The sequence below is a fragment of the Pinus tabuliformis genome, chromosome 9 (genome assembly GCF_031772625.1).
Source record: "Pinus tabuliformis cultivar Carrire ecotype Pingquan chromosome 9, CPIR1, whole genome shotgun sequence".
Taxonomy (NCBI): Eukaryota; Viridiplantae; Streptophyta; class Pinopsida; order Pinales; family Pinaceae; genus Pinus; species Pinus tabuliformis.
Window position 1 is genome coordinate 760,585,570 of NC_142307.1, and position 10,883 is coordinate 760,596,452.

The following is a 10,883-nucleotide window of genomic DNA, read 5'->3' on the forward strand; positions in this document are numbered from 1 at the left end:
TTCACCTCTCACAGAGATGCTTGGGTCATGGCGGAGGAAATTATGATCATTTTCTCAAAAATTAGTTGGAGCACGCCGAGAAAAGAGGTTGGAAACCACCTCTGCTAATTGCATTGACATACTCTACACAAATATTGGACGAACCAATCCTTGTTTCTCCACATGATGTTCTGGTAGATGCTCTTGTTTCACCATCTAGCGTGCTCAAACATCAAAATCATTGCATTTTTTTGTACAAGCTGATTGAAAGGGCGGACATTTCAAGTGAGAATTATTAAAGAAGTAAAATTGGGAGAATGGTTTTAAGGTCAACTTAGAGTTTTGAATGTTGTGTTCATGTTGACATGAACGCCCATAATCTCGATGCACAACAACCGTCTGTGAGCTTTGGAGCAGCGTGGTTGGCTTTGGTGGTCTGTTTTGGTAACCAGTGTGGCATTGTATTTAAGACATTCGGAGACGGTTTTTGGTTTTGGAAAACTCCACTTCGGCGCGATTTCTGTGTTGTTTGGTCTTTTTCTCAACAAACTTTGACAGGGTTTTACTGCTATTGGGGGCCAGTTCGTCGCTATTATTTACAGGTTTTGCTAGACGAAACGGAGTTTCTGCGCCGTTGTATTAAAGAAAGAGGTTTTGCATGTCTTAAATTTCTGGGTTTTTAATTTGTAATTTTCCAAAGATCTGGACGCCTAGAAGAATTGTGAAATATTTTGTAATTCTGTAATTTTCCAAAGATCTGGATGCCTGGAAGAATTGTTTGCAAAAAAAAAAAAAAAGCCAGAGTTGTTTCAGTACTCTTTTGTTGTAAGTGAAAATGGCTTTAATTAGTGATGTATTAGATTTATTAAATACCTTGATATATTCCACTATTGATGGGAAGGTAAACATCAAAAAAGACACTCTCTGTGACATTCAAACCTGCCTATATAATGCACAGGAAAAGATCAATTTTTTGCAGCTTGAATTAGAGCTATAGCAAGAAGAGATACATCAAAATAGACATCATTATAAACCTATTTCTGTTTAGAACGTTGAGACTACAACCCATCAGTAGCAAGTCAATAATGCTATAGTTCATTCAGATTTACTACCCAATAAAGCAACAGTTGTACATGCAGATGCAGAAATTCAGTCTGCACTTCCCAAGCCCATCATCAGACCTTGGGAACAGCTTGTCCACAACAAGCACAGAACTGGTTTTGGATATGAAAGGACTTGTCCTTTCATATTCCAAACTACTCAAAACCCATTCAGTTTTAGAGTGCTGGATTCATTCATGACAGTTCACCTGCTCTTCATGACAATTCACCTGCTCCTCATGACAATTCACCTCCAGTTGTCCCAGACTCTGCCCCTCTTCCACAGCAACAGCAACAACAACAACAACAACACATTGTGAAATGCCAACACTGTGACCGAGTTGGACATCTGAAAGATCACTGTTTTGAACTTCATCCATGTGAGAACCGTCATAAAGGCAACCATTCTTCACACAGATGCTTCAGAAACAAACAGCCTGCAAGAACAAAGATTCATCTTGGATGGATCACTTCTTGGCAATGGGCATCAACAGCCAAGAAGATATTCCAAACACATGTCAGAAATTGTTCCAGAGTACTGAACAATATTGCAGTTGAGTATTCTCCATCATCTCACCTTGTATCTAATAGGGGGGGAAATGATGGTCATCTACAAGCCTCAAAGACACATCAAGCGAGCCTGAGCAACAACCTATCATACCAGATTCATAGTTGTATCCATCAAGCAAAGATGCCCTTGAACATCCTTCAGTTGGCAATCTGGGACACTTCGTATAACAGAATATTTCAGCTTCTTGCCAGTGTAGGAAGAATTCCAGGAACAAAATTGAGAACACCTCCTCTAGCAGAAGACTTCAGCTTCTTTCCAGTTTTGGAAGAGTTCTAGGAATTGCATTAAGCATTCCAGAGTTGTTGGTCATCCTTAAACCATCACAGGTTGAGACTTCCCTTTTTAGGTTGAAGTTCTCCCTTTTATGCGGGGTGAGGCCTCCCTTTATTGGTTGAAGGTTTCCCTCTTCAAAACAATAGGAGCACTTCCTCTAGCAGAAGACTTCAACTTCTTGCCAGTTTTGGAAGAGTTCTAGGAACTGCAGTAAGCGTTCCAGTGTTCGTGGTCATCCTTAAACCACTGCCCTTTATACCAACATTTCAAAGAGCACATTTTGCCTAGTGCTGCCATGCATTTTTGCACATTTTGTATTTCAGCTCTTTTCTTGGACTCATACATAACCCTTCGGATTAAGGGGGGAATGTTGGACACCTAATCCTCAATGGTTTAGTGTGGAAGCTGAATAGACACAGTAGTCCAAGAGACCTTGGGATGTGGAACCCAACGGTCACAACAATGTAGTATAAATGTATATCTCTTGTTAATAAAATTTTTACTCTCATGTTTTAACTTTCATATTTCTCTTGTTATCCATGTGTGTTTGACACCTCCCATTACATGCACTCCATGCTTGTGGCATGTCTAGATGAGTAGCTCCAAAATTCTTTTCATGAAATACTGTGTCATCCAACTTGAACACGGTTTAGAAGAAGCTTGTTAGGGTAGAATTGGAATGTATAAATATAATTGAAAATATAATCCCTCTACCATAGTTCAACCCTATTTATTTCTCCCTTATCTCATATAATATCTCATGCATTTGGAAAATTTTAGGAAGAGCCTCGATCAATATTGTTGCTTTAATGCTCCATCTAGGGACTCCCAGAGCATCTTGTGCACACTCAAAAATATCATTCCACAGTGTGAAACTTCCCTGAATTCCAGTTAGATGTCATATTAAACTTAGAGTAGTGCCATGATGCTCTAAATCAAATACAAAATGCAAAGTAGAAGGAAATTCTAATGAGATTTCATGGTAAATTTAAAGGAGTAATGCCACAATGATATAAATCAAATACAAAAGGTAAAGTAAATGGAATAAAACAATGTTATAGAAACTCTATAGAACATAAGAATTTGACAAAGGTTTTGGATAATGTTGTTAATGAAAACTTGAGTGATCCATTTTCTGGAGATAAAATAAGGGGCTAGATCCTCCATTTTTGAATTGAAACGTTGCATGATTATGAGATAAATAGAAACAAAAATCCACTAGGCATCCTATTGCAGGTTGACCATCAATCTCAACATGGGCTTCTAGCAAGTGCTAGCTCCTAGGCCAAACAAAGAGCATAGCAGTCTTATCATTGAGCTTTTATGTCATGTTTCATGCCTTTTCCTCATATGTTATGGTTCCTTCCACTGCATCCTTCAAGTTTACGTGACCTCTCACAATGTTGTCCCAGGTGTGAGACAAACAATCCTCAAAGTCCAACAATATGATCTGAAAATGAGATCTTAAATCAATATAAAGGTATTATAGACTCATGTGCAAGAATGCCTATATTACTTAGTGCAATGGATCGAAAAGATTTGCGAATACTATAGACAATGAGCAATTAGAAAACGTAACAGTCACACACATTAACACAGCAAAATAATAAAGGAGTTCACCAGAATTCCTGGCTATGTCTCTTGTTCCACCTTTTAGTGTTAACCTCTTTATTATGTCTTCTAGAGTAGATTATTAGAAATGTGAGCTCAAATAGAGTCTTAACACAATAGTGACAATACAACAGGGATTTACTTGAAATCCTCAAGTCTACAAGAGTACACAAACTCTCCCTGTTGCTCTCTACCTTCTGTTTTCACTCTGTCTTAGAAACTGCCACCTTTGTCTCTGCCATTGAATGGATTTTAAGCCTATCAGTGCTTGTCTATTCGTCTCCTCTTTCAGGCTCTCTAGCTCCTGGTTGCTGTTCGTTCAAATCCTTTTTTGAGCATTAAACAATAATTGTAGAATGCCCTCAAATATGGTGGCCCCCTGTTTTTAAACGAAAGTTCCACTGGTGTGGTTGAAATCCCCGGGAACACGTTTCTCTATTTACACAGAGAAATACACTAAAAAATATGACAAAACGCTTTCTATCAAACTTCAAATAATATTGAATGCGCCCTATAATCCTATCGGGTCCGCATTTGGTTGCTATCAGAAGCCCACCGTTGATTTGGGTGATCTCTAATCCAAAGGATAATATTCATTTCGGGCGGCTTATATGCACAGAGATTATCCACCCGAAAAGGTGGTTTTCTCTCTCTTGTGTCAAGCCATGTGTCAGCCAGTGTATGGGATCGGGTGGAGCCCGTCCAATACCACTTATCACCTGAGGCCTACCTGAAATCCCGCTTACCACAGTACTCAAATAATATAAAGCTACATCTCTAAACCTTTCAGGTCTAGTTTTATTGCTTCAGGCACATTTCCTTTGTATTTCAGTTTTATAATGGAAATGTGTAAATACATAGAAAAACCCGACAAATCCCTTTTTATCGAAAATCAAAATATATTAATTTGCATCCATAAACCCTTTTGCGTTCAGCTTTATCGTATGTCGCATATCTTCCCCGATCTTCAATCGTTGATCGCTCCGATCGGCCTTATCGGTGCATCAGCGTATCGCACGATCGTTGGTCTTTGGTATCACCCCTTATATAGTTGTGATGTGATATTGCGGTGCGATATATTGCAATCGCATATTGCATAGTCTTTGGGCTGCGGGTTAAGTCCTCATGTTTCAGTGTTGTTATATTGTGAGTAGATCTAGACCGTTGATCTTCACGCTCGATCGATGGTCCTCGTTGACTCGCGTTGATCACTATCACAATTTTCATACAACTGCCTCGGATATCTCCTGCTGGCCTCCACTGATTGCGATATGCCGATTTGATCTAGACCATTGATCGGTATGATCCGACGACTCTTGTGTAGCATTACTTCCACCTTTTATTAGCTCTGTTTTCTGCCATTCTTTCATTGTTTTCCCCTTCGAGAGTGTTTCCGATAGTTAAGATATATGAATACTTAGAGCTTTTATGATCCATTTTGGATCAAACCTTCCCACTGAAAACTTTTGGAGCACCAAAAGTTAGTTTTTAGGCATTCAAGTGAGGATACAACTCCCTCACTTGTTTAACTTCTATCCACTGTGCTTTGCTTGGATTTGAACCTTTGAGCCCTATTCTTAGGTACTCAACATCCCCCCCACACATAGTTCTCACCTTCTTGTCTAGAACTATATCTTCCTGTAACTCATTGATATATTCAGGCAACAGATCCTCAATAGAAGGCAACTGACTTTTCTCTTCAAGATCTTCAATCAATGAAGGTTCATACAATCTCAAGTTTTCTACATCAATGACTGAATAGATTTGCATATAAGTTAGTAAATCAAGGCAAAAATTATTTTCACCAATTTTATCAAGTACCTTGAAAGGTCCATACCTTATTGGTTTTAGCTTATTACCTTCACCTTGAATTTTGTCTTTACTGATGTACAACCAGACTTGATCACCAACTTGAAAATTATGCTCAACCTTATGCTTATCATGTCTTACCTTGTACTTGGCTTGAATTCTTTCCAGCTATTCCTGCATTGCCTGGTGAATTTCTTGGATTTGTTTAATGAACTTGGTTGCTTTGTCCACATCATTGTGTCCATCAATTTCTATGTCTTTACCAAAGACATAATCCAAGGGATACTTTGGTATAAAACCAAAACAAGTCTCAAAAGGAGATATCTGAGTAGAAGAGTGCTTGGCATGGTTGTAAGCATGTTGCAGATAACACAAATGCTCATCCCAAAGATTGGGATGCTTGCTACAATAGCCTTTGAGCAACTGGATCACTGTCATGTTGACTACCTCTGTCTGACCATCTGTTTGTGGATGAAATGTCGTGCTCTTCTTCAACCTAGTGTCCATCAACTCCCATAGATTTTACCAAAACTTCCCAACAAATCGAGAATCTTAATCAAATACAATAGAAGTGGGTAAAAAAAATGAACCAATACATTTTGAAAGAACAACTTTGGTATTTGTTCAGCTGTAACCTGCTTGTTACAAGGTATCAAAATACACATTTTACTGAATCTATCATCAACAACATACAGGTAATCATGACCTCTTCTATATTTTGGCAATCCCCCAACAAAGTCCATGGAAACACTTTCCCAAGGACGAGAAGGAATTGGAAGTGGAGTGTACAAGCCTAATTTTCTATTACTGGGCTTGCTTGTAGCACACATAGTGCACCCTTTGATATATCTAGAAATTGTCTCATGTATTCTGGGCCAATAACAGAACCTCTATAATTGTGCAATTGTTTTACTTACACCAAAATGACCTGATATTAGAGAAGTATGTGCTTCTCAAATTATGTTAACTCTTTTAGTTTGTGTAATGCATAACTTTCCCAAATGATATAAGAGTTGGTCCTATACATAATAATCCAATTCTCCTGCTTGTTTTCCATGACTTAAAGTTGCATATACATCTTTAAAATCTACATCTTGAGCATATTGTTCAATGTAACTTTCATGCATTACTGAGTTATGGTTAAGTATAGTAGATGCATTTATGATTGGTCTTGACAACATATCTGCAACCTTATTGTGTATTCCCTTCTTATATCTGATGAAAAGATGAAATTGTTGTAGAAAACCCATCCACCTATAATGTCTTGATTGCTGCAATTTAGTTTGTGAGTGCAAATATTGAAGTGGTTGATGATTTGTATGTATGATTGTTTCCTTACCCATTAGGTAATGTTTCCACTTTTTCACACGTTATACTAATGCATACAATTCTTACATATGTGGGATAACTAACTACTGTAGAAGTAAATGTCTCAGAATGATAACATATGGGTTTACCATGTTGCATCAACACTGCTCCCATGGCATAGTCACTGGCATCTCTGTCAATCTCAAATGGATGTTGAAGATCTGGCAGTGCTAGTAGTGATGCTGTACTAATTTTTTCTTTTAAGGTGTCAAAGGCTTTCTGCTATTTGCCTCCCCATTTAAACACTTGTTTCAATCCTATTAAAGCATGTAATGGAGCTGAAACCAATGAAAATTTAGCAATAAACTTTCTCCAATATTGTGCTACCCCTAGGAAACTCCTAACCTCTGTAGAAGATTTTGGCTTAGGATAGTTCATAATGATTTCAACCTTAGAGGGATCTATCTTCAATTCACCACCCGCTACAATATGACCCAAATAATTTAAAGATGTTTTTCCAAATTCACATTTTGGTAGTTTTACATAGAGATTTTCTCTATTCAAAACATCAAAAGTCTACTTTACATGCTTTACATGGTCTTCCCATGTCTAACTAAAAACAAGAATGTCATCTAAATAAACAATTACAAAATCATCAATAAAAGGTCTGAGTACATCATTCATAACTCTCATAAATGTCGCAGGAGCATTAGTTAAGCCAAACAACATAGCCAACCATTCATACAGTCCTTCCTTTGTCTTGAAAGTAGTCTTCCATGCATCTTGTTTTACAACACTGACCTAATGATAGCCACTTCATAAGTCTAACTTAGAAAATTAAACTACTTCTTTCAATTGATCTAATAGATCATCAATACAAGGAAGATGATAACGATTCTTGATCGTTATTTTATTAAGTGCTCTATAATCAATGCACATTCTTCACGATCCATCTTTATTTCTCACCAGCACGATTAGAGATCCACATGGTGATGTGCTTGGTCATATAAATCATTTTTCGAGAAACTCCTGTACCTGCTTCTTTATCTCTGCATTCTCTAAAGTTAACAACCTGTACATTCCAATGTTAGGCAATGGAGCATCTTGCTGCAAACAAATATCATGTACTATTTCTCGGTTGGGTGGCAAACCTTTTGGTTCTTGAAATAGAACATCATACTTTGAAACAACTTTAACTAAATCAGCTTTATGTTTAGAATCACAACCTTCAAATGCATTGGATTTTTCAGGGTCCTTTTCCTTTACAACCATTGGTAAAATCTACTTACTTGAATTCACATTCTTTTCATCTATCCTGAGTTAATGGGAGAATAGTTATTTTTAAGTTTATGAGCTCTTACAATATATTCTATTCCATCTTTAGTGAGTTGATACTTATTTTCAGCTCTATAGAAGATAGCTTTCCTTTCATACTAGTATGGACTTCCCAAAAAAATACCACATATATCCAATGGAACTATATCTAACTCAACCTCATCTACAAATGTTGATCCAATAGTAAAACTAAGTTCACATTGTCTCATTACTTGTAGCTTTGTTTTATCACACACCCAACCTAATGGATATGGCTTCACATGAGGTTTTTTTTGTAATCCCAACTTCTTTACAATTGTTTTAGAAATCAAATTTACTTGTGATCCACTATCAAACAAAGTATCAATATTATTATGCTTGGAAATTAATCTAATACGAAAAATCTCATTTCTTTCTCTCTCATTACTTTCATTATTAATAGATTGTGCAGAATTACTTGTGGATGCTTCAGAATCTTTACCTCTAACACCTATGGCTGTAACTGTTGTTTCATCACCTAAATCTGATCCCAAGTCCTTCTGAAGAGCTGCAACATTCTTTCTCTCCTTACCACTGAACTTCTTGGGTTTAAGTTTTAGATGCAAAGATTAGCAGTCTGCCTCATCGTGTCCTTCTATCTTGCAATGAGTGCATGAAGGTCTATCCTTTTTTTACAATGTTTGCTTTCCTCTCCTTCCATTTCAGTTTATTCTTTTCCTTGTTCTTGCTTATAGAATATTTAGATGTTCCCCCAATCTCTGGGTTTACATTCTTACCTCTAGCTTCTAGATTTGTTGCTTGAACTGATACATCATCTAAACTAGTAGGATTAAACATGATTACAGTATGCTTTAAATAACCATGCATACCACCTATATACTTCAATAAAGTCTCAGATGAGTCTAATGATAGTCCTAGAGTTAAAGCTCTTTTCCTGAATTCCTGAGTATAACTTTGTACACTCTAACCCTTCAATTGGCAAAGAGTTTGCCAACTCATCATTGCCTACTGCATGTAAACTAAAGGACAGAATTGATTTTTGATAGCAGAAACAAAGTCTTTCTAGGTAGAAAGGATTTTACCATGTTTTTTTAGATCAGCTTGTGTCCTGCCTTCCCACCATACTATTGTAGTCCCTCCAAGTCAAAGGCTAGCCAACTGAATCTTTCTCCTTTCTGAATCAATGTTCTGCACCCTGCAATATACATCAATTTGTCTTATCCAATTATGTAGCTTCTCTGCATTTAGTTCTTCATCATAAATTGGCAAATCAAACTTCAAATCTAATTTAATCAAAGAATTTTTCTTCTTTTTCTTTTCAGGGCTAGTTTTATGTGATGAATATGATGAGGATGATGAAGGTGATGGTGAAGGAGTTGGTGGAGGAGGCATTTCTCCTTTTCCTTTGCCTTCTGGAGAGGCAACTAGAAAACGTTTCTCTGCTCCTTTGTCTGATTTATGTGTTGAGGGGCTTTCACCTCTACCCTTCTTAAATTCCAAATACATCTCTTCCACCATGGCTTGGAGTGCCTTAAAACATTCCATAAATTGAGGTTTTGATCCCAATGGAGTTTCTTTTACCATTCTCCTATGAGAATAGACTCTTCCAATCTCTGTATTAGCCTCAATAAGTTCTCCTTCTCCTAATCTAAGCTTTAATCTAGCTAGCATTCAAAATCCAGCACAAGTTTGTCTAACCATAACAAAACCTAAAGCTCTGATACCACTTGATCTGAAAATGAGATCTTAAATCAATATAAAGGTATTACAGACTCATGTGTAGGAATTCCTATATTACTTAGTGCAATGGATCAAAAATACTGTGAATAATATAGAGAGTGATCAATTAGAAAACATAAAAATCACACACATTATCACAGTAAAATAATCAAGGAGTTCACCAGACTTCCTGGCTACATCTCCTGGTCCAACTTCTAGTGTTGACCTCTATATTATGTCTTCTAGAGCAGATTATTACAAATGTGAGCTCAAATCGAGTCTCAACACAACAATGAAAAAACAATAGGGATTTACTTGAAATTCTCAAGTCTACAAGAGTACACAGACTCTCCCTCTTGCTCTTTGTCTTCTACTTTCTCTCTGTCTCAGCAACTACCCCCTCTTTCTCTACCATTGAATGGATTTTAAGCATATCGACACTTGTCTGTTCATCTCCCCTTTCAGGCTCTCTGGCTCTCAGCCGTTTTCCATTCAAATCCCTTTTTGAGTAATAAAAAATCATTGTAGAATGCCCTCAGGTATGGTGGCCACCCGTTTTTAAACGGAAAGGACCACTGGCACGGTTAAAATCCCCAGGAACACATTTCTTTGTTTACACAGAGAAATGCCCTAGAAACATTGAAAAATCTGACAAAACGCTTTCTATCGGACCTCAAATAATATCGAATCCACCCTATAATCCAATCGGGTCCACCTTTGGTTGTTATCGCAAGCCCACCATTGATTTATGTGATCTCCAATCCAATGGCTAATATTCATTTTGGGTGGCTTATATGCATGAATTTTACCCACCTGAAAAGGCGGTTTTCTCTCTCCTCCACCTAGCCACGTGTTGGCTAGTGTATGGGATCAGGTGGAGTCCATCCAATACCACTTACAGCCTAAGGCCCGCCTGAAATCCCACCTACCACGAAACTCAAATAATATAAAGCTTCATTTATAAACCTTTCACGTCTGGTTTTATTGCTTCTAGTGCATTTCCTATAGGTTTTAACCCCATACAGAAATTACCTGCATACGAATTGTAAAAAATAGAAAATAAACAGTGCGAGAGCATAACACATAAAACACATATACACAAAGATTTTCCCCTAGATCCCAAAACTATGACTACTAGCTTGATTTTTCATTATATTCCTTTCAATGTTATAGTACATATTTATACATGTCAAAGCATC